Source organism: Cervus elaphus, chromosome 30, assembly GCF_910594005.1.
Source record: "Cervus elaphus chromosome 30, mCerEla1.1, whole genome shotgun sequence".
Taxonomy (NCBI): domain Eukaryota; kingdom Metazoa; phylum Chordata; class Mammalia; order Artiodactyla; family Cervidae; genus Cervus; species Cervus elaphus.
The window spans coordinates 54,881,992-54,908,048 of NC_057844.1; the positions used below are offsets into that span (position 1 = coordinate 54,881,992).

Here is a 26,057-nt window from a genome sequence, read left to right on the forward strand (position 1 = left end):
ACAAGTGAAAAATATATATATTATAACACCCTCATCATTAGAGAAACAATTTTTAATCTATTAGTAAGTAGCTTGAAATTTTCTAGCCCCCTGGAACTAGAGATCAGTTTTACATTTATTCCAGACTACATCTTTTTTGTGTATCATGTAAAGTCTTCAAATTCTTCTTCAAGGTGCTCAAAGTTCTTATTTCATCATATTCTTCTTTATTATGATGGTACTTTCTATTCTTTATGTTTTTATTGCTATTATTTTTAAAAAATTACTTTATGCTTTCTCTCACACTTATGCAACATTTCACTTTAACAGTATTCCATCAATGGTCATTTCCTGAGAGGCCTTGGTTTCCTATAAAGTAGTCTGCAAAATGCCAGATGCTCATTTTATTACTGACGACTGTTCATTGCATCTTCTCCATATAACCCTGCTGGCCTCCTGGTTCTGTGCCCTCTACTGTCTCTGGACTTGGGGAACATCAGGGAATCCTTCTTTGGGGAAATTAAATCTGATTAAAATAAGAACTGAATGCCAATTTCATAAAGGACACAGAACAACTAAACTGACAGAAACAGAGTGAAAGAGACAGTATGGACAACATGCAAAGCTGAAGGAAAACTTGAAAAATACATTTATATAGATAACAAAAAACTCAGCTATACAAGAAAATCTATATTCAACATGACAAAAACATCCAAACAGAATTCTTTAGAATAAATTTAGTTCTTTACAAACAGCTACGCTGGATGTGAAACATTCAATTAGAATGGAAAATCTTGGTGCATTCCTCAAAATAAATCAGGATGTGGTCACAGTCTTGTTGTTGATAGTCAGGATCAATCTTGTAGACATATTTAGTTTGTCATAAGTATTAAAACACCTAAACGAAATTACATGACACTGTAGATTTCCATCACATTGTTTAGACTGCATTTGGCTTCAATTGATAGAGTAGTTGACTAGTAGTAGCTTATCCAAAAAAAAGTTCTTTTTTCTCACAAAAAGATCCAGAATTTAGAGACTGTTGATGTTGTTTCAGCCAATCAACAAAAGCAATACTGAGGGACCCAAGATGGCTACTGCAGGTCTAAACAGCAATCCTATGTAAGAAAGGAAGAAGAACATAGAGAAAATGCTGGCTCACATCAACCATCCTTTACAAGGAAAGCAAAAATTTTATCACAAGCCCAGAATGCACTACAGCTGATTTCCTCCCATTATTCTCAACGGATTCACATAGGTATCCCCTAATTGAAAGGAGAGTTGAGAAATAATTACTAGTGTTGGATACTTGCTGTTCTCTAAAATCATTTTTATTTATGAGGAAAAAGAGAAGTATAGATATAGAATCAGCGTTATAAAATGTCAAACAACCCATTTGCTATGGGAAGATAAGAACTGGAACACTGGGCTCCATTCTTGCAATGGCATCAGCTGACTATCCTTGGAAGGATATCCTGTCTACCAGATGTCTCACTGATTGTACTGCCTGTGAGGCTCCTTTAGGAATTTGTGATTGTGGTTCCAATACTGCAGTGATAATCAGGGACTTGGCTATATATCCTACAGCATATAAAGTATAATGGTCGTATTTAATGAATATATGTAATTGTTCTTTGGGTAAATAATTTCTTCATTTTTTTTCAGTTTCCATTTACATTTTAGTTCCCCTGTAGGTGTCCTCCTAGTTTTCTTCATTGTATTTCTTTCTGTCTTACACTTTTACATTTTTTCTCTACTTTTTCTCTTGATCAAATTTTACTTCTTGTTTCAGATCAGATAGTTTCTTCCACATTTCCTTTTTTCTTTATCCTATCCATTGTCTTTCCATCTACCTAATTCTTATCTTTTTTCTTTCTTCCCTTCTCTCACACATTCTGCGCTACCAACATGTTTGTTTTCACTGTTAATTCCCAGAGCTCTCTCTTTCTGTTTACATGCTACATTTCATCATTTTCCTCATTGTTTTATAGCTCGCTCTTTGTTTCCTTATATTTTTGTAGCTGCTTTTTTTTTCCCCTTCACCATTTCAAGATCAGAGGCTTCATATAGATTTCTTGTAATTTTTTATTAAATTTCTGTTTGTCTCTAGTAGAAATTAAAATGAATTGGTGTGATATTATGTTTTAAAATATTTAAATGCCTTCTTTTACTAATAGAATAACCAAATGATCTATAATTGTGTAAACATCCAACATAAGTAAACTGAGTTTGAACACATCCTTAATGAAAAAGAATGTGATCTCATCAGTGTAGTGTTTCAGTGTGTATATATAGTTTGCATCAATTGTAAACTTTCTTAGAAACCATAGAAAAAGTCTTAAAAAGGTTAGCTGAGAATGATACTGGCAAGATAAACAGAGATACTGAGAGAAGACATAGATGGATGGTAGAATGATTAATGCTGTATCTACAGAGTACAGGTGTTTGGTCCTTGAGTAAGTAGTCAGAAAACAAATTGAACATTTATTCTCCTTGACAGAGGGATTAAGAAATGTGGTTGATTATACCTTTATAAATGAAGCTTTGAGTAAACTGCTGTCTTGATTGATTTCCTTGGTATTTGCTAACACTGCAACTGAACATTCTGCTGGGAATTCTTTTATTTGTGTTTGCTTCCTGAAGATGGGAATTAACTCGTAATTAATGAGATTAGTAAAGACATTGTGAAATAGCTGTGATAGTTTTATTAACAACTACACTGGAGTCTAATCAAACACAAAATATTTTAGGCACAACGATGGTGTTTGCATAAAACTTTCTCAACATTAAAATGCCAGAGGTTAACATAACATTTCACTAGAACTTGATGGAAAAAAGAATATTAGAGTGGGACCTACTACTACAATCCAAACCTGTTGTTTATTTGAAAACAAAGAGCTTGATTTATTCATTCAGATTTCTTCAAACTAGATTTTATCACATATCAGGCACTTTTTGAACACCTTTTACTACCAGGGCCTATAAGGACAAAATGCTGAAAACAATAGAGAAGTCTAATGCAGTGAAAGATCAGGCAACAGAGTACTGAATGATAAGAATTATGAAGGGAGAAAACAGAATCCTCTGAGAAAGAGTAAGGAGAGCTGTGTGAGTGTCTTTTGGACACCTTCACCAAGGAAAACCACCATGAAGAGGTATTTTATAAGCTGAGATCTGAAAGGTGACTAAAGGCCAGCCAGGTAAGTATTGGAGGTAATGGCATTACAGAAGAAAGATTCAAAATAGGGCAAATTATCTCAGGAAGAAAGAATTTGGCTCTTTCAAAAACCTGAAAGAATCACTAGTGTAGTTGGAACAGCATGTGACAGAGAGACTGTGGCAAGCTAGGCAACTGACAGATCAGTAAAGGGTTTTAATTTTGTTCTAATTGCAGTAGGAAGAGGACCCCTAATGTCCTCTTTATTAGGGAAGAGGACCTTTATAGCCTAATGTGGCTATAAGTTTCAAATTTTGTGATAAAACATGTATTTTTAAAATCTAACATTTATAAAGCAATACACTATTAAAAATTTCACATATATCTTAAAGAAAAGCATAGCCTGTCATACACCCACCACTCATATTGATCTACAAATGTTGCTGAAGACTTAAAAAACGTCACAACCTAAACGTTGAGAGTTACGTTTCACTCCGTGGAAATTTTTAGAGCTTAAATTTAAAATGCTGCCTAGATAGCATCTCAAGTATCCCCTGACAGAATTGCTCTGAGGAGGTGAGAGGAGGAGCCAGGTTAAATAGGAGTAGCTGGGTTATACAGAAGTTCTGCAACAAAGGCAGGTAGTCTGAACATCAAAAGTATTTTTATGCACTAAAGAAAACAAAATATCTCAAGAAATTTAGTGCTTGTCTATGTATGAGACGATGCAAGAGTTTGGGCTCACTGAAGTCATTCCTTTCAACATGTATCTCAGCCACCTGGAGCCCGTATCCATTTTTTTTTCTTTATATATATATATATATATATATATATATATATATATATATATGTGATATTGATATACATATATATATATATACATATATGTATCCTGAGTACCTCAGTGCTCACAGTATGGAGTGGCTGCAGCCTGATGGCTGCCAGATAGCATGTATTGTTCTTCTTCCTGGGCACCCTTAAGGCTCAGAAATTCACATTTGGAGGGCTAGAATCACTGATGGCTGTGACATCCTTGTTTACGGATATGGCAGGAATACTCCATTTCTCACTGCTATAAAACAGTGTTCTTGTCCATTTGATTGATTTATCACCACACTAAATGGACTATATCATATATCATTTATACATGCCTCATTATTAGAAAGAAGTTTGTGTATCTTTTATCTAACAAATACTACTTGAGATGCTGTTTTTATACATATAACCACATGATAAGGGGCACTTTTTCTATTATATCAAGAATAGTATGATCCATGTAGAAATAAAATGACTTTAAACATCCCACAACCACCACCCCCACAAAAAACAACCCTGAAAATTATCTAGAAGAACATCCTTTTCAGTATTTATTGAAGTTATACTAACTAGTGAGTTTACCTGCTTTTCCAGGCTTTTTACACAAAAGCCTGAGGCAAGAAAGGGAATCATTGCTCTTGCTGCTGCTGCTGCTAAGTCGCTTCAGTCGTTTCTGACTCCGAGCGACCCCATAGACGGCAGCCCACCAGGCTCCCCCGTCCCTGGGATTCTCCAGGCAAGAACACTGGAGTGGGTTGCCATTTCCTTCTCCAATGCATGAAAGTGAAAAGTGAAAGTGAAGTCACTCAGTTGTGTCCGACTCTTCGCGACCCGATGGACTGTAGCCTACCGGGCTCCTCCACCCATGGGATTTTCCAGGCAAGAGTACTGGAGTGGGGTGCCATTGCCTTCTCCGATCATTGCTCCTAAGCCATGAAAAAAGGATTTGAGCTTTTCTCTCCACATATGTAGCAAGGGTGGGTGTAGGGAGAGCTTCAACTGAACATTATAGAGATTGAGAAACCTGCTGGGCAAGAAGATTCCAACAACAGTGAGAAGGTCTGCAGTGACCAGTTAGCGAGTTGATATGAGTTGTTAGAGGTGCACCCAGGTTAGAGCTCTACTTCTCAACTTTGTACTGTCAGAAGGCCGACATCTAGTTGGCATCTGTTGCTATTCAGCTGCCAGTCAGTATTGTTAGATAATTAGAATAAAGAGTCCAAAATAATGGTTAAAAAGCAGCAGCTAAGAGGCAGAGAAAGAAAGGGGAAAGCCTGAGAAAAAGAGGACAAAGGAAAAATCCCAGGACCAGAGTGGGAACCTTCCGTGAGGAAAAACATGCACCCTTCTGGATTGGCAGTGGCTGTGAGCCCTATTCTGAATAGGGCAGGCTCTAGGGTGAGGAGATCAAAAGTATAAAACCAGGGAAATCAAGATGGGTTCATGCCACTCCTTTGAGGTCGGTCATCCTCACCTCTTGAAGGTGTACTAACTGCTGTTTGCTTAACAAAATCTTGAATCCTAACCAAGCTGTAAGAGTGGTCCATCGTTTCAAATCTATGCTACGATGAGACCAAAACAAAATCAACCAAGAATAAACTGCGACGCCACTGGAGAAGAGTACCTGTGCTTTTCTTTTCCTCTCTTCGCCACCTAACATGTCTAAGGATAAAAGATCTGGAGTTAAACTGAGCAACAGAGATGACTTTAACCTATGAAACCAGTTCGAAACTTGTGAGATGATCTGCCATGTTATTTTTTATCAGGCAGGTCCCTAAGAGAAAAACGAAGACACATTCAATTTAGCATCATTTTTGGAGAATTTAATAAACTGACAATTAACAAGCGTGTGCCCAGATGGAAGAAAAAAAAAAAAAGACACAGGGATATTGCAGTAGTCTGGTTAATGAGAGGACTGTTACTACCTCAAACCTGAAAGGTGGAGAGAGGGAGCTGTTACTCAAAGGAGAATCTATGGAGAGGCTACTTTAAGAGCAGCTGTACCCTTAAGTCAAGTGTATGCTGGAGAATAAATGCATTGATGTTTTTCTCTTTCTTCTACATCTGAACTCCCACTCAGCTTCCCAATAAATAGACAGACTGGAAACCAGACAGATGTTATGAGATTTCACTAGCTAGTCTTTGCAGGTCAGCTCAAGAAGATATCAGTGTGGGTTCAGAGGTGGAGAGGTAGGGAGAACATGTCTAGTGCACTTTTAAACAAAGAAAATCAAATGTTCAGAAAAGCATAGTTGAAGTGATTGAAGACAAAAACAAAAGTCCTTTTATTTTTAACTCACCAAGTTTGCCAGAATCATGGCTCCTAAAAACTTTTCTGCCAGGAGTTTAAAATAATTAGCTGTCAAAATGTTTTTCTGATTTTCAGATCAAATTTAGAAGAGGAATAAATAGATATTGTTAGGAAAAGAATGATCAAATAAAGAAAGAATCATAATTCTTATTTGCAAGACAATCTTTGCAGTATAATTTTTGGAAAAAGAGTAAAGATGTAATAATAGTAAAAAGAAATTGTGTTTATCATCAGTGAGAACTGGGGTTCATTTTTGTCTTTATAAAATAATTTGCTGGGCATCATTAAAGTCACTTGTCCTTTTGGAGCCTCAGTTTCTTTATTCATTAAATATTATCTTCTACTAGTTTTCAGCACAGATTAAAGGAGACATAATAATGATAAGCATATTATCATTTTGACTAGCCTGAAATTCACCTCTAATAGTCATATAAAGGAGTTAAATAATTTTAAAAAGACAGTTGATATATGGAGGTAACATTGAAAATACCATAATTGAGTACTTTGATTTGTCTTGTTCTTTAAAAGGAAAAAAAAGATGACCTTTTTGGTTTGGGTTTGAGAAGGATAAATGAATCAGTATCTTCAGAGGGGCATAGATATTTCAGGAAGAGATTTATTAATCTAGTATTATGATTTAACAGAACTGTAACCAATTAAGGTCATCATTTTCTAAGATCTCTGCACACTTTGTCATTGAGAGGGAATACAATGATAACCTAAATAGGCACTCTGAGTGACAAAGTCAGGGAAATTTTGGGACATTGGCAGAGGGTGGCTCCAAACAGGAAGTAGCTACAGGGGATGGCAGAGAGTCTCCTGGGGTAAAATCAGGTTAGGTGGAGCAGAAAGCCCTGGTGGCTGATCTTAAAGTGAGTAGAGTGAAGCATCTTTGAAGGAGGCATTATGATCTGCTCAATCTTATGTGCCCTACCCTGAAAGTGTGCCAAGATAATTTTACTTTCCTGAACTGGCCATATTTCTTAACACTTCTGTCTTTCAAATTTCTTCCCTTCTGTGGGAATGTCATACCTGTTCTTGCCACCTCTGCACCTGCTTGAATTAGTTCCTATTTTTCTGTTATGAGTTACTGAAGGTCTTGGCTTAGCTAAACCTGCTCAGATATGTGCTAGACCTTGTCAGCAATTGTCCTATGCATTCATCTCTCATAACCTTTACCACACTATGATGTTATTAATAGATTAGGTTGCCAATGAGCCAGGGGGTGGTGGTGATAGGAAGTTATGCCTTTTCATTGCCAGCTTCTAGGAATTTTCCTGCCACATACTTATTTTTCTTAAATAAATGCATGGATGGTTGAAAGAATGCATGAACACTAGAGGCTTGCTAGTACTATGCCATTAATCTAGGCATCAATAGAGTTTTCAGAGAGTCATGTTTAGCCTTGACTTAACCTCCAAGAAATGTGACTTAAGTTCTTTTGAGTTGCTTATCAGAGCCCATATCTTCTTGATCCTGCACTCTTTCCTATATTGCTATAATGCATTTTAATTCTATTATAAAATACAGATTACATTTAATTTATTGGATGACTAGAAGCCTATAGGAGAAAAACTCATTTAGCAAGTTTTACAATTTAGTCATCTCTCTACTGCCCACACCAAGTCTGGGATACAGTATGTGAAAAATAAAACACTTAAACATGAATGAATAAGTTGATACTGACTCAAAATTTTTCTTTGCTACATAAGTTATTAGGCACATGTCAGAGAGGTAAAATACTATGACTAATTTGAAATTTTAATGTTATTTTGAAAAAACTAAGGAAGTCGATATATTATTTGTTGGATTATTTATAATCCAATTTAGATGTCCTATTTAGATATAAATATAAGAGATGTGTTGGTAAAAATAATTACAGAGTAGTGTTTAGGCTTTTTATCTAGACAATTATTATAGTAAATATTATATTCTAAGGTATAAAAAATGGTGCTCTATCATTTCTTTTCTAGATATACATTTAACATTAAGTATTACATAGATAACATTTTATTTGCATAACATACTATTTGTTTTTTTGAAGCTTATAAAGTAAGAGCTTTCCACTAGTTAAAAAAATATTTTAGATGAAAGAGATTTGGAGTATTTCATGAAACATTCCATTATAATAGTTTCAGTAGTTATACGATGAGTGGCAATCTATCAGGAATAAGGATGAAACTTGGTAGCCCTCACCCCATCTGCATATAAATATTAATGCCAATCAATGAAAATAACACATTACAAAATAAGAGAAAATAGGAAAAAAATCCATAAACCACGACTATACAAAAAAAAAAACCAGAAAATGAGAATCCAATTTCATTAGTGAAAATCCCACCAACCATGAAGTAAAAGAAAATGACACCCTTATCCAAATTACATATCATTAAACAAAAATTCTCAGTTATGAAACAACTCCTCAGATCACAATTAAGATTGATAGACCAAATAAATGGAACCTTAGGACTGTTAGAGTTTACACAGCAAAGGAGTAAATGAATTAACTCAGAAGAAGAATTTGAATTGCTTGAATAATTTTTATATTCTTATTAACCAAAAGATGCATGAGACATTGAGTCTAACATTAACATTTGAGGCATGCTGCTATATCAATTCCATTTCCTTCAGCACCCAAGGATTCCAACATTGCTTTTAAAATAGTCCCTAACAATTTTTTAAAAATCAACTTTGTCTGAGTATTAGAATAGGATTAACATTCATCTCTTTGTAAATGTAGCACTTTAGTCTTTACCAAAGGTATGGCAGACCAGTTTTAAAACACTTTTTCACACAAATATTAAGCATGATGGGCAAGAACTGGTAATAAGACTTTTTCCTACTTCATTAGCATTTTTCAGTAATCTTTTGGCTTCAAATTGAGCTACTAAGCATGCACAGCAAATATGAAACAGCACCATGAAAACACAATATGTCTTATCACATTCACATATCCAATCAACTCTGAGTCAATATATCAAGAATCTAGATAGGTTTTTCAATCATCACAATTGTAGAGTCCAAGTAGATATAGTAATCCTTTTCTTACCTTGAGAAAGCTGGGGCTGAATTCTTCCTTGGGGTTTAGGCTGGTTGCTAAGAGTCAGGGTGAATTAGGGTATCAGTTTTTTTCCTGGAAGGGAAATGATGGAGTATCAAAACTGAACACCACAGATAAAATTCAAAATATTATGACTCACCAAATTGTCTCACTCTATGACTTCAAAATGAACACTTTGGAAAGCAATAATCTTTGAAGGAGAATTAAAGTAACTGGTCTCACAAAATTGAGGGGCAGAATAGGGTAAAGGGGAGAATAAAATAGACTAGGGAATAAGACAGTATGGGTTTTTACTTATTTTTCAAGACAAAGCAAAAAAGAAACAAGCTTAAAATATAATGATTAGGGATGATAACTTCCAATGCAAGAAATGTGCTATTTTATTCTGAATCTTTTGTCTATTATTTCACAGGGCTGAGGAACCTTTGAGACATTAGTGTAATGACTATATGAGGTTTTCCCAAGTGACTTGGGAGAGTCTGTGTTCCAATTTTCTACCCTCTGGAGAAATAAAATGAAAAAAACATTTTTAAATCAATGTGCTCATATTTTTATGAATTTTTCTTATAAAATCCAACATTCTTTATACCTATAACAATGTATTCCATTTTGGATGATTCTGTTTTTAACTGGATGCTGTCAACTCTGATTATCTACATTCTATTATTGGTTTAGACCTTTTAAATACTAACATTTCCAATTGCCTTAATTCTTTTCATGTAAATTTCCCCATTTATGTGTAGACTTATAACATTTTGGACTGTCTTTGCTTTGTTAATTCATTCACATGTGAAACTTGGTTGAGTGATTGTTTAAAAGTAAAAGCCAACTGTCATCCTATGAACAGGCAAAGTCATTCTTGGCTTGAATGCAATCCAAAGCTTTTAGCATGCAGTTTGTAATTATTACAGCTTATTCTGTGTTTAAATAAACATGACACTTGATCTTGTCCAATTTAAAGGCATAAAATAAATTTGATGCGTATTTAAATTTCTTACCAATAATAGTCTCTCTCTTTCTAATTTTAGACAATGTGATTAATACAGGATTTAAGAAAGCAAAATAACATTTAATCCACACTTTATCATCTTGGTTCTCTCAGGATTAGGACTTGTGCAAAATAAAATACATTTTATTAATCTGTGGCATATTGTTAAAAATGTACCCTTATTTTTAAGAGATAAGCTCAAGGGAAGGAAACATTTGAATGCTAGATTTCTTTGCTTCATCTGACCAAGCTTTCTAATGACTTATTTTCCTAAGAATTACTCTATGTTTGTATCTTTCTGCTTATGTTCTGGAGTTTAATGGACATTTTTAAAGTACTGAAAAATCCCAGACTATGCTTAGCCAATTACAATGACAAAATGTATTTTTTGTGACCAGGATTATAATTAATCTGTTTATTCCTAAGTTACCATCACAATACTTAAAAATACACTATTAAGATTAATATTTTTCATCTCCTTCAAACTGATTAATTTCCTTTCCTATATTAATGCTATTTTATAAGAAGAATTACTTTTTACACTGAAATTTATGATTTCAACAATTTTTACAAATTCTGCATATTAAACTGAGCTAACAGCATTTAAAAAGCAAATAATATCAAATACAGATTTTTTGGTAGAGAAAATCATGTACTATACAAGAAAATAAACCTACCATCAAATTTTTTTATTTCAAATGCTGTCTAAAATTTACTATTATATACTGCTTTTATATCAAACAACATAATTAAGACAAGTAAAATTCAGAGAGAATATTATGAGTAATTCTATCATGTATAGATAAAATGATCACATAAATATACAAAAATATATAAAATGAATGTGTGTATACAAACATCAGTTCAGTTCAGTTAAGTCACTCAGTCATGTACGACTCTTTGCGACCCCATGGACTGCAGCACACCAAGCTTCCCTGACTATCACCAACTCCTGGAGTTTACTCAAACTCATGTCCTGGAGTTGGTGATGCCATCCAAGCATCTCATCCTCTGTCATCCTCTTCACCTCCCACCTTCAATCATTCCCAGCATCAGGGTCTTTTCAAATAAGTCAGTTCTTCCCATCAGGTGGCCAAAGTATTGGAGTTTCAGCTTCATCATCAATCCTTCCAATGAATATTCAGGACTGATTTCCTGTAGGATGGACTGGTTGGAACTCCTTGAGTCCAAGGGACTCTCAAGAGTCTTCTCCAACACCACAGTTCAAAAGTATCAATTTTTCAGTGCTCAGCTTTCTTTATAGTCCAACTCTCACATCCATTCATGACTACTGGAAAAACCATAGCCTTCACTAGACGGACCTTTGCTGGCAAAGTAATGTTTCTGCTTTTTAATATGCTGTCTAGGTTGGTCATAACTTTCCTTCCAAGGTGCAAGTTTCTTTTAATTTCATGGCTGCAGTCACCATTTGCAGTGATTTTGGAGTTCAAATAAATAAAGTCTGTCACTGTCCCATTTTTCCCCATCTACTTGCCATGAAGTGATGGGACCAGATGCAATGATCTTAGTTTTCTGAAGTTGAGTTTTAAGCTAGCTTTTTTTCACTCTCCTCTTTCATTTTCATCAAGAGGCTCGTTAGTTCTTTTTCATTTTCTGCCATAAGGGTGGTATTATCTGCATATCTGAGGTTATTGATATTTTCCCAGGCAAACTTGATTCCAGCTTGTGCTTCATCCAGTCCAGCATTTTGCATGATGTACTCTGCATATACGTTAAATAAGCAGGGTGACAATTAACAGACTTGACATATTCCTTTCCTGATTTGGAACAATGTCTGTTGTGCCATGTCCAGTACTAACTGTTGCTTCTTGACCAGCATACAGATTTCTCAGGAGGCATGTCAGGTGGTCTGATATTCCCATCTCTTAAAGAATTTTCCACAGTTTGCTGTGATCCACACAGCAAAAGACTGTGGCACAGTCAATACAGCAGAAGTAAATATTTCTCTGGAACTCTGTTGCTTTTTTGATGATCCAGTGAATGTTGGCAATTTGATCTCATTTCCTCTGCCTTTTCTAAATCCAGCTTGAATATCTGGAAGTTCACGATTTACATACTGTTGAAGCCTGGCTTGGAGAATTTTGAGCATTAACTTGCTGCCGTGTGAGATGAGTGCAACTGTGTGGTAGTCTGAGCATTCTTTGGCATTGCCTTTCTTTGGGATTGGAAAGAAAACTGACCTTTTCCAGTCCTGTGACCACGGCTGAGTTTTCCAGATAAGCTGGCATATTGAGTGCAGCACTTTCACAGCATCATCTTTCAGGATTTGAAATAGCTCAACTGGAATTCCATCAGCTCCACTAGCTTTGTTCATAGTGATGCTTCCTAAGGCCCACTTGACTTCACATTCCAGGATGTCTGGCTCTAGGTGAGTGATCATACCATCGTGATTATCTGAATCATGAAGATCTTTCTTGTATAGTTCTTATGTGTATTCTTACCACCTCTTAATATCTTCTGCTTTTGTTAGGTCATACCATTTCTGTCCTTTATTGTGCCCATCTTTGCATGAATAGTTCCATTGTATCTCTAATTTTCTTGAAGAGATCTCTAGTCTTTTCCATTCCATTGTTTTCCTCTATTTTTCTGCACTCATCACTGAGGAAGACTTTCTTATGTCTCCTTGCTATTCTTTGGGACTCTGCATTCAAATGGGTATATCTTTATTTTTCTCCTTTGCCTTTCATGTGTCTTCTTTTCATAGCTGTTTGTAAGGCCTCCTCAAACAACCATTTTGCTTTTTGCACTTCTTTTTCTTGGGGATGGTCTTGATCACTGCCTCCTGTACAATGTCATAAAACTCCTTCCCTAGTACTTCAGGCACTCTGTCTATCAGGTCTAATCCCTTGAACCTATTTTTCACTTACACTGTATAATCATTAGGGATTTGATTTAGGTCGTACATGAATGGTCTAATGGTTTTCCCTACTTTCTTCAATTTAAGTCTGAATTTTGCAATAAGGAGTTCATGATCTGAGCCAGTCAGCTCCTGGTCTTGTTTTTGCTGACTGTATAGAGCTTCTCCATCATTGGCTGAAAAGAATATAATCAATCTTATTTTGATATTGACCATCTGGCGATGTCTCTATGTAGAGTCTTCTCTTGTGTTGTTGGAAGATGGTGTTCTCTATGACCAGTGCATTCTTTGGGCAAAACTTTATTAGCCTTTGTCTGGTTTCATTCTGTATTCCAAAGCCAAATTTGCCCTTTACTCCAGGTATTTCTTGACTTCCTACTTTTGCATTCCAGTCCCCTATGATGAAGAGGACACCTTTTTTGGGTGTGAGTTCTAGAAGGTCTTATAGGTCTTCATAGAACTGTTTAACTTCAGCTTTTCAGCATTACTGATCAGGGCATAGTCTTGGATTACTGTGATATTGAGAGATCATTCTGTCATTTCTGAGACTGCAACCAAGTACTGCATTTCAGACTCTTTTGTTGACTATGATGGCTATTCCATTTCTTCTAAGGGATTCTGGCCCACAGTAGTAGATATAATGGTCATCTGAGTTAAATACACCCATATCAGTCCATTTTAGTTCACTGATTCCTAAAATGTTGATGCTCACCATTGCTGTCTCCTGTTTGACCACTTCCAATTTTCCTTGATTGATGGACCTAACATTCCAGGTTCCTACTCAGTATTGCTCTTTACAGCATCAGACTTTACTTCTTTCACCAGTCACATCCACAACTGGGTGTTGTTTTGGCTTTTGCTCCATCTCTTCATTCTTTCTGGAGTTATTTCTCCACTGATCTCCCATATCATATTGGTCACCTACCAACCTGGGGAATTCATCTTTCAGTGTCCTATCTTTTTAGCTTTTCATACTGAAAGTGAAAGAGGAGAGTGAAAAAGTTGGCTTAAAATTCAACATTCAGAATACTAAGATCATGGTATCTGGTCCCACCACTTCGTGGTAAATAGATAGGGAAACAATGGAAACAGTGAGAGACTTTATTTGTTTTTTGGGGGGGGGTGGGCGCTCCAAAATCACTGCAGATGGTAAGCGCAGGCATGAAATTTAAAGACGCTTGCACCTTGGAAGAAAAGTTATGACCAACCTAGACAGCATATTAAAAAGTAGAGACATTATTTTGTCAACAAAGGTCCGTCTAGTTAAAGCTTTGGTTTTTCCAGTAGCCATGTATGGATGTGAGAGTTGAATCATAAAGAAAGCTGAGAGTGAAAGAATAGATGCCTTTGAACGGTGGTGTTGGAAAAGACTCTTGAGAGTCCCTTGGACTGCAGGGAGTTTCAACCAGTCCATCCTAAAGGAAATCAGTCTTGAATATTCTTTGGAAGGACTGATTCTAAAACTGAAACTCCAATACTTTGGCCAGCTGATGGGAAGAACTGACTCATTTGAAAAGACCCTGATGCTGGGAATGATTGAAGGCAGGAGGAAAAGGGGACGAGAGAGGATGAGATGGTTGAATGGCATCACCGACTAAATGGACAAGAGTTTGAGTAAGCTCGGGAGCTGGTGATGGACAGGGAGGCCTGGTGTGCTGCAGTCCATGGGGTTGCAAAGGGTCAGACATGACTAAGCAACTGAACTGAACTGAACTCCTGAAGTTTCTGCATCAGCTTTTGCAGCTTCACCTTGGACTATTTTTGCTATGGAGATGGCTTCTCTCCTAAAACCTTATGAATCAAACTGCTAGTTTCCTGCTTTTCTTCTGCATCTCCCTCATCTCCTTCAGCTTCCAGGGAATTGAAGAGAATTAGGGTCCTGCTTTGGATTTGTTGTTATTCAGTTGCTAAGTCATGTCTGACTCTTGTGATCCCTTGGACTCTAGTCCACCAGGTTCCTCCTTCAATGGGATTCTCCAGGCAAGAACACAGGAATGAGTTGCCATTTTCTTCTCCAGGGGATCTTCCTGACCCAGGGATCGAACCCACATCTCCTGCATTGGCAGACAGACTACTTACCACTGAACCAACTGGGAAGCCCTGATTGTTAGCCTCACTTAAAATGATGAGGGAGTAAAGATGAAGACTTGGGCCTCTATGTCTATAAATATGTAGTTTTCAGGTTACAGAGACAGAGACAACAGTACTATATTTTTGTCTCTCTATTTCCTTTGCTGGTAGTATACCTAAGAAATATCTTTCAACTGAAGTTGAAATACTTCTCTGCTTAACACTTTTTTTCCTCGGTAAAATTACAAAAAAATAATGTAAGAGCAAATAAAATGTTTTCTTTATGCTCCTGATATATGGGCAACACTGTAGGAAACAGAAGACTGACTCTGAGTTCCTGAACCTGATGTGGCCTCATTCAGCCACAGCTGCTTTGTCACTCTTTCTGGTGTAAGGGGACTTGTTTCTTTCTTTTTTATTTTTTCAAACTGCTCCTTCCTGTGGTAGGAAGTGAAACAGCAGATAGAGCATTGAACCGAAAAGAAATGTGGCATTAGAAAAGATAAGTCTTTAGAGGTGAACGGAAAAGGTCGATTTATAATGAAAGTCATCAGGACATGTAAGACTCAGTTTCTCATTCTAATAGGGTGCAGAGCAACCACAACCACCACAACAAGCCATCTATGCTAGGGTTTTATACTTGTTCTTGTTTTATTTTGTGCATCTGACTGAAGGCTACTAGTCCAGTCTTTCTTCTTTTGCTAGTTAGGTATCAGATACATAGACCTGAGTTTATCACACCCCTCAACCACATACATTATTGCCATTCATGCAAGTCTCTTATTTTTTATTTGTCTGTGACCTGTATATATGCTGCATACAAGACTCACTTCAGATCTAAAAGCGAAAGTGTTAGTTGCTCAATTGTGTCTGAGACTTTTTGCACCCCCATGAACTGTAGTCTGTCAGGCTCCTCTGTCCATGGAATTTTCCAGGCAAGAATACCAGAGTGGGTTTTGCCATTTCTTTCTCCAGGGCATCTTCCCAACCCAGGGATCAAACCTGCATCTCTTGTGTCTCCTGCATTGGCAAGCAGATTCATTACCATTGTACCACCTGGGAAGTTCTTTAGTTCTGTGTGTTTATTTCCTTTCATCCTCACTTTCATCATTTTTTGCAAGTCTTTTTGTTTGCATATGTTCATTAGAAATGTATTGTTTTGTATATGTATTTTAAATATGCATAATGCTGTTATTTTGTAGATTACATCCTCTTTCAATTATGTATTATAGAGCCATCACCATGTGGATATATACCTCCTTCTGGGTACGCCATGGTAACCATCCACCACTTTCTACATTCTCATTCCCTCTGGAATATACTTAGGCTGCTTCAACTCCTACCACCAAAACAAGTTTGCACTGACTATCCTTAAATAATTTCCCCAAAGGGGCATGTTGATCATTGCTTTAGGATATACAACCTGGGAAAAGAACTGCACAGGCATAGAGTAGGCATAAAAAGAAAAAGAAAGAAAGTGAAGTCTCTCAGTTATGTTTGACTCTTTGTGCCTCATGGACTCTAGCTTGCCAGGTTCCTCCATCCATGGGATTTTCCAGGCAAGAATACTGGAGTGGGTTGCCATTTCCTTCTCCAGGTGATCTTCCCAACCCAGGGATCAAAACCTGGTCTCCCGCACTGCAGGCAGACTCTTTACCATCTAAGCCACCAGGGAAGCCCCCAGAGTAGGCATAAGTGATATTTAATTTTGCTATGTATTGCCAGCTAATACTGCAAATTGGTTTCAATAGTGTTCACTCCTGTCAGCTGAGCACGTGAGCCCTATCAAGGGCATATCCCCCTCATAACTTGTCTAATTTCTGTTCCTCTAACAATTTCAGAGTGATGTTTTATAGTTGTCATTTGAAATACTCTGATGTCTTACGAGGTGAGCAACCATCCCTTCACAGATCTTGTCTGCTGTGACAATTCTTATTTTGAATAATGCCTGTTAATGCATTTTTCCATGTTTCTATGATATTAAAGAATTAATGTGTGTGTGCATGTGAGTGTTTGAGAGAGGGAAAGAAAAAGAGAGAAACTGCAGATGTTATTTATATTTGCCACAAATTATTAGCATCACATTATGTTTGGCATTATAAGTAACTCAAATGAAATAAGACCTCAGTCCTTTCCAAGCAAAACTTACTGATTTTTTTAGACACACAAAATTTTCAGACACACACAATTTGTAATAATATTAGAGGTTAATATACAGTATCATGTTATACAAGTGGGAAAACTATGATAAAATGCACTGTTACAGAGATAGATCATTGCATCCTGGGTGGGCCACGTAAGGATCCTGGACCAAGTCCCCACCAAAGTCAACATAAATTGAACCACTGAAGAGTTTAAAGTATTGCTGGGCAAAGCCCAAACAGAAAATCTCAGGCTAATCCTCTACTTTTCCTTTACTTTATTTCTTCTCAAGCTATTTTTTCCCAACATTTTCTGTTTCTTTCTGTTCAAACCCTGGTTTTGTTCTATTCTCAGTGTTTAAAATGATAAGCTTTCAGAGATTTTTAGCAGCAAGAGCACTTGCTCAAAGAAAATACGTATGCATAAATCCAACTTTACATGTGTGTATCTATATATGTATGGGTGCACAACTATACATGTATACTCACAAGTACACATGTATCAAAGTAGTTCCACTCTGACTTCACAGATGTGGGGGTGGGTAAACTATTAATATAATTACACAGCTGCCTGCTGCTCACTCCCCTTAGGGGCATCCTAGGAAACTCCGAGGAAAACCAACATCCAGCTCAAAAATAAGGGGCAGACTCAAGAGGGAGGGGATATATATACAGATGTATATATATATCATTATGACTGATTCATATTGTTCCTAAGGCAGAAACCAATACAACATTGTAAAGCAATTTTCCTGCAATTAAAATATAAATTAAAAAATATTTTAAAACCTTGAGAGATTTGCACAGATTGGAGTAAATGATAATGTACTTCATTCTTTAACAGACATTCTAGTATAATTTACATCCCAAAGCATCAATATTAATATGGAGCAAAAGGTAACAGAGTTTTATAAGCTTGCCAAAATTATGATTGCACAGTCAACAACCTAGCTTCTGTTTTTCCTAATGGAAAGTGTTGTGTTGGGGGTAGTTTAGCAGGTTGAGCTTGGTGGGAGCTGCCCTATGATGCTGCCACTGACAAAACCAGACATTTTATCATGTCGAGAAAGTTTATCGACATTTTATCATGTCGAGCACAAAGTTTCCCAGCTTGCTATGGATTCCACATCTCACTATGGAGCTTCCAACAGTGTTAGAACAATTAAGGATGTATTACTCAAAATTAAGGCCACATTTGAGGTTGCTGTGCAAAGACAGAACAGAAAATCTCATCTTTGTCCTGTACTGTTTCTTTTTCCCATCCATATTCAAGCTGTTCCCCCATTTTTTATTCTTCATTCTCAAATCTGAACCTTCCGTCAAATTCCTTCCGACTTCATGGATATACCTTTATCTATACCCATACCTTAAATATATATTTGAACTTCCCTAAGCCACTTTGTTAGCTAACTGCTTCTTTTCTATATATGGTTTTATATATATATATATATATATATATATATATATATATATATGTATATATATATATATGGTTATATATATATGGTTGCTCAAGCTACAAGCTTCAAGCCAGGAGACATTTTCTACTTTTCCTATTGTCCATTTTAAATGCCCCGAATTTTGTTGAATCTGTCAACATTTTTGAGCATGAAGAGGGTTCAACGCACCCAATGTGCAGAGTTGATTAATTAAGCACTCAAATCATGGCTATATAGCATAATTTAAGTCATTAAGTAAAAGCCTTGAAATGATTTTGTCTAGTTAAAGCATATCTCCTTTATTATCCATATTCTTTATAACAAATAAAAGTGTTTCAAAGTCTGAATTAATTCATAACAGTGTTGGTTCTTGTTTGTTACTTAGCTGAAGTGACAGAATCTACGTCCAGGAATAGCTTCATGAGGTCACATCCATTACATGTGCAGGTAAACAACGCTTGCAGCTCTTACCCATTACACTGTTGTGGCAAATAGCACCAGTAGATGGCACTCTCACTTAGCAAAAACTAAAGGTAAATTTTTCTAAGTCTTTGGGTAAAAAATTATACTACTCTTAAAATTCCCCAATAGTGTGAGGTGACAAAGACCTTGCTTAGTCACAATCAATTTTTATTCACCGGTAGATTAAAATGTTTAGCTACACTTGATTGTATCAAGCTCAGGATAAAACTGACATAATTTTATATTTGTTGAGCATTTATACTTTTGGTTCGTTGATGCCTTTGTGTCTGTTTTACAAATATATAATAATAGAATCTCATTTAAATTTGCTTTTAAACATTTAATTTGATAATGTAAGTTAATATCTTAAAAAGCATTTTAATATCTTAAAAGAGCATTTAGAAACAGACTGCTTTATATATTAATAAATGCTGCAGAATATTACCCTAAACCCTTACAAGGCACAGGGACTTCTGACAGATTTTCACCTGTTGTGGAAGCATGTAGGTTTGTTTGTTTATTTATTGACTAACTTGTTTTGCTTAAATAGTAATAGTGCTCATAGTCTGGTAGATCTATTTATCTTTATTATCTTTATTGACACTGCAATGCAGTTGATATTATGGTTTATATAAGTAGGATACTTAAGTAGAGATTAAATGCTAAAATAAGATTTAAAATAAACACTATTGATGACCATAAGTCATATGGTATATAGTTATATCTATCAACATTCTTTTCATTTTTGCAGTACATTTTAGAATGATTGAACATTAAAAATGATAACATATTTGGAATTGAAAATAGAGGGCTTTTCTCCAATATTCTTTTAAATTTCTGCTTCTTTTTTAATATTTAACTATTTTTGGAAGCACTGGGTCTTTGTTGCTGTGTGGGGCTTCTCTGATTGCAGCAAGCAGAGGCTATCCTCTAGCTGTGGTGCATGGGCTTCTCATCGCCGTGGTTTCTCTTGTGCTCATCTTGGCTCTTCTCTCACTGCGCTTCTCTTGTTCTCTTTCAGGCTCCAGAGCACAGGCTCAGTAGTTGTGCTACACAGGCTCAGTCGCCCTGCTTCATGTGTTAGCTTCCTGGACCATGGAGTAAACTGGTGTCCCAAGCATTGCAAGGTGGATTCTTAACCGCTGGACTACCAGGGAAGCCCTCCAATATTCTTAAAATAAAACTGATTTCATAGCAGCCAACCTCTTATGTTAAACATTTTGCCCCTTTAGATGAAGTGCAAACAAGAATAGCATTTGTATGAAAACATATCAAGGACCAGAAGCAATATATACGGCATATGTATCTCAAATCATAAACGTGAATATAAAAACAGAGAGATCTGCATAGCTCCAATAAATCTAACTAGTGAGTCAGTTGCTTAATGGAAGTGAATTAAATTTAGTAAGACTCCAAGAGTATCCACTGGAGTAAACGAATGTTCTAAATTCTGTAGAAAGCAACTGGAGTGTGTCACACGAGCATCCAAAGAAAACAGGTGGTGAGTTCAGATTTCCCAGGTGAGGATTACAATCAAGCTGCAGTTGTGGAACTCTCCCCTGTAAGAGCAAACACGGATTGTTCTTTATAGTCATGCTCTGCTGGTGTTCTGTTTGCTGCAGACACTGCCTTTTCATGAGACATCTCCTCTACAGGCAGATAAATTCATCCTTTTGCCAAGGACATTCATGATTGTCAGAGCCTTTGCTGTTCTCTGTGACTGGGGTGAATCAGCTGTTTAACAGAACAGTGAGAATATGGTCACAGATTTCTCCTTTCTTCCACTAACTGCGGCTTTCTTTCATGCTTTATGAAGTGCCCCCTGCTAATCAAAGTCAAACAGTGCATAATGGACTTTCACGAAAGCCAAATGTATTTACTCAAAGCACAAAGACTTTGAGCAGCCTGTGATTTAATCATTGCTATTTGTTTTCCCTTATCAAGTGACTGACAGGATGAAGCAGGCACAATCCATTTCTCTGATTAATACACTACCATGCACTTTGATTTCCTCCGTATGAAGGTTACGCAGACTAGGTGGTGCCATCAAGGAAAAAAGTTCTTATAAAGGAAAATGCCACACGCATTCTGCTTTGTGGAAGATAGCTGAGGCCATGAGGTTTAACAGAAGAAGCAGGGCTTTGGCGTCAGAGAGCCCTGGAATTCGGCTTCTGCTGGCCTGCTTATGTGCCTTTGATGTGTACCTTTGAAGGAGTCTTTTGGGCCTAGAAAAGAGAACAACAGTCTCAAAGGCCCCTTGCTGAATCATCTAACTTCGGAGAAAACAAAGCATAACTTTAGTTCCATCCTGATGCTCCAGGCCAGCTGCATCTATCTGGGACTTATCACCCCCTGTCCGGAAACCTACCACCCCCTACACCCACCCAGAAGACTTATCACCCCCTGCCCAACTACAAGTGTCATCTCAACAAAAGAATACTCAAAATATCCCACTTGATTGACGTTTCCCTTATCGCTTCCACAAACCCCCTATAAGTATGAAGCCTCCCTGATCCCTTTCGGCGCTCAGCCTGGTCGTTAGGCCGACTGTCGCCCCTCCTTGCCTGAATAAAGGTAACCCACTTCTGTTGAGGTCGTCTTTCCTTTTCTGCCTCGCTGGAACCATGCCTTACAACCTTAGCCTGTAATACCGTGCCAGGAGACAATCTACCCTCCCACTCATCCTACCATGTTAACATTTTTGAATCAGTAACAGTCTCCTGGCAAATCTTCATTATATTGGCAGCATTTTCTATTTCTCGTGACAATGAAAGGATACGTATAGTAAAATGCATGGGATTAGTTTTAGATTCACTGAAATATGGTAATCCTTCTGTTTCATCACTGGAAAGTGAATAAGTTAGTTCTTACTTCAAGGGGCTGTGATGAGCATTGGCTATGATGGCATATGTAAAGTGTCTGATACATAATAGGAGTTCATTTAACATTAAGCATAATCTTTGATCCTTTCTCAACTGTAACCACTGCAAGGTTGTGAAATAATAGCAAACCATTATAAGAAGGAATTTTTCTACATTTCCATAAATGAAAACAAACTATTTTATGAGACGAATGTAAGCTAATGCCAACATTTCCTTTTTCCTCTCAAAGAGTAATTTGAGAGGAAATAAGGGAATGCTTAAAGAAGGGATATTTCTTTTAATTTGCTAGTTCACTTTCGCTATTAAAGCTATCTATTATAGTATTTCCAAACATAAGACAGTCAATTATTATTCCATAATTGCTAAGCTCTCATAAAATGATACTATACATGTATATTTTCTAAATATATATTATATTAGTAAAGTTTGTAAGCAGTAGGCAAAATAGAGTTCACTGGATTCAATTTGCTATTCTACTGCTGAACTGATATTGGAACTCAATGGTAATTTAACACTCTATAACTCTGCAACATGCTTAGAATGAGAAGAGTGACTTATTCAATATGAATTTGATATGGGGATTAATAGCTAAAATGTATTATTTTGAATTTGAAAATATTTCACAGTGCCATTGTGTTATCACTATTAAGGTAGAATGAGTAGACATTACTCTAAGACTTGAAGGAAGACAGGCTATATTTTGCAGTTACTAGAGTTGTTGCAATTCATATTCATTGAACTTCCAAAGTTCTTTTCAAATAAACCTAATGTTTCACTTATGTCTATATCTCAAGTACAATTAACTCAAATGAAATGAACAGATCAGGGTGATTTGGGGTTATGCATAGATAAAATAATCACTTCTGCGATAAATGATTTGTCTATATTATTAATTTTAAATAAAAGTAACCTTATATTCCTAAATAAACTTTTCAAATTGAGAAATCCATTTTAAAAAACTGGCATGAGGCTCTACTAATAATTTTGATATTGGTGAAAATTATGCAGTGAACAGTTATTCTGTGGTCAAGTTTTATGGTTAGTAACAATACTAATTTTTTTCTCATTATATGTTCCTGGTAAATATTATTTTTTAAGTGTCTGGAACTTTGTATATGAAAAAATTCATTTTGACCTTTACCCTGAGAATAGTTTTTTTTTTTTTTTTCCTGTATAATTGAAAAAAAGGCAAGAGGAGAAAATATACGATTGGTATCAGCCATCATCTTTAACATCATACTCTTTTGGACGAACTTTTAGAGAAATGCTTTAAAATAGAGGTTTTAGGTTAAAAGCTTAATAATCCTAAATGAATGAAAATGACAAAATGACTAGATGTGGAAAAAAGAGTGGTGACAAAGGACACAAAAGAAAGAAAGGAAGTAGTTTCTTTATAAGGAGCATTTGAATTGTAAAGGAATATGAACAAAAACCCAGTTCAGTTCACTCAGTCATGTCTGACTCTTTGCAACCCCAAAGACTATAGCACGCCAGGCCTCCCTGTCTATCACAAACTCCTGGAACTTACTCAAACTCATCCATCACGTCAGTGATGCCATCCAACCATCTCATCCTCCATCATCTCCTTCTCCTCCTGCCTTCAATCTTTCCCAGCATCAGGGTCTTTTCCAATGAGTCAGTTCTTTGCATCAGGTGGCCAAAGTATTGGAGTTTCACTTTCAGCATCAGTCCTTCCAATTCATATTCAGCACTGATTTCCTTTAGGATTGACTAGTTGCATCTCCTTGCAGTCCAAGGGACTCTCAAGACCCTGTGGTGTTCTCAAACACCACAGTTCAAAAGCATCAATTCTTTGGAGCTCAGCTTTTTTTATAATCCAACTCACATCCACGCATGACCACTGGAAAAACCATAGCTTTGAGTAGACAGACTTTTGTTGGTAAAATAATGTCTCTGCTTTTTAATATGCTGTCTAGGGTGGTCATAGCTTTATTCCAAGGAGCAAGAGTCTTTTAATTTCATGGCTGCAGTCACCATCTGCAGTGATTTTGGAGCCCCCCCAAAAATAAAAAGAAAGTTAAAGTGAAGTCACTTAGTTGTGTCCGACTCTTTGTGACCCCACGGACTGAAGCCTATCAGGCTCCTCCGACCATGGAATTTTCCAGGCAATAGTACTGGAGTGGGTTGCCATTGCCTTCTCCAGGGGATCTTCCCAACCCAGGGATTGAACCTGGGTCTCCTGCATTGTAGGCAGACACTTTACCATCTGAGCCACCTGGGAAGCCCCAAAAAGTAAAGTCCATCAATGTTTCCATTGTTTCTCCATCTATTTGCCATAAAGTGATGTGACCGGATGCCATAATCTTAGTTTTCTGAATGTTGAGTTTTAAGCCAACTTTGTCACTCTCCTCTTTAACTTTCATCAAGAGGCTCTTTAGTTCTTCTTTCTGAGGTTGTTGATATTTCTCCTGGCAATCTTGATTCCAGCTTCATCCAGCTGGAATGCTTCATGCAACCCAGCATTTTGCATGATGTAATCTGCATATAAGTTAAATAAGCAGGGTGACAATATATAGCCTTGATGTACTCCTTTCCCAATTTGGAATCAGCCTGTTGTAACATGTCCAGTTCTAACTGTTGCTTCTTGATCTGCATACAGATTTCTCAAGAGGCAGGTCAGGTGGTCTGGTATTCCCACCTCTGGAAGAATTTTTCAGTTTGTTGTGATCCATACAGCCAAAAGCTTTGGCACAGACAATAAAGCTGATGTTTTTCTGGATCTCTCTTGATTTTCCAATGATCCATTGACACTGGCAATTTGATCTCTGGTTCCTCTGCCTTTTTTAAATCCAGCTAGAACATCTGGAAGTTCACAGTTCATGTACTTTTGAAGCCTGGCTTGGAGAATTTTGAGCATTACTTTGCTAGCATATGAGATGAGTGCAATCGTGTGGTACTTTGAACATTCTTAGACATTGCCTTTCTTTAGGATTGGAATGAAAACTGACCTTTTCCATTCCTGTGGCCACTGCTGAGTTTTCCAGATTAGCTGGTATATTGAGTGAAGCACTTTCACAGCATCATCATTTAGGATTTGAAAGAGCTCAACTGGAAAATCCACCACTCCACTAGCTTTGTTTATAGTGATGCTTCCTAAGGCCCACTTGACTTCACATTCCAGGATGTCTGGCTCTGGGTGAGTGATCACATCATCATAGTTATCTGCGTCATGAAGATCTTTCATGTATAGTTCTTCTGTGTGTTCTTGCCACCTCTTCTTAATATCTTCTGTCTGTTAGGTCCAAACCATTTCTGTCCTTTATTGTGCTTATCTTTGCATGAAATTTTCCCTTGGTATCTCCAATTTTCTTGAAGAGATCTCTAGTCTTTCCCATTCTACTGTTTACCTCTATTTCTTTGCACTGATCACTGAGGAAGGCTTTCTTATCTCTCCTTGCTATTCTTTGGAACTCTGAATTTAAATGGGTATATCTTTTTTCCTCCTTTGCTTTTTGCTTCCTCTTCTTTTCATGCTAGTTGTAAGGCCTCCTCAGACAACTATTTATCCTTTTTGTATTTCTTTTTCTTGGGGGTGATCTTGACCACTGCCTCCTGTACAAAGTCACGAGCTTCCATCCATAGTTTTTCAGGCACTCTATCAAATCTAATCTCTTGATTCTATTTGTCACTTCCACTGTATAATCGTAAGGGATTTTATTTGTTCATTCCTGAATGGTTGAATGATTTTCCCTACTTTCTTCAATTTAAGTCTGAATTTTGCAATAAGGTGTTCATGATCTAAGCCACTGTCAGCTCCCTGTCTTTTTTGTTGTTGTTGTTGACTATATAGAGCTTCTCCATCTTTGGCTGCAAAGACTATAACCAATCTGATTTTGGTATTGACCATCTAGT

The 26,057-nt window shown here is 36.7% G+C and overlaps 1 non-coding gene across 1 annotated transcript; it reads right to left on the reverse strand.

Annotated features, from left to right (window-relative positions):
* Positions 1 to 24,354: 24,354 nt before the first annotated feature.
* TRNAC-ACA lies at positions 24,355 to 24,426 on the reverse strand. Its single transcript has one exon. It is a non-coding gene; the product is annotated as a tRNA-Cys (tRNA).
* Positions 24,427 to 26,057: the final 1,631 nt, after the last annotated feature.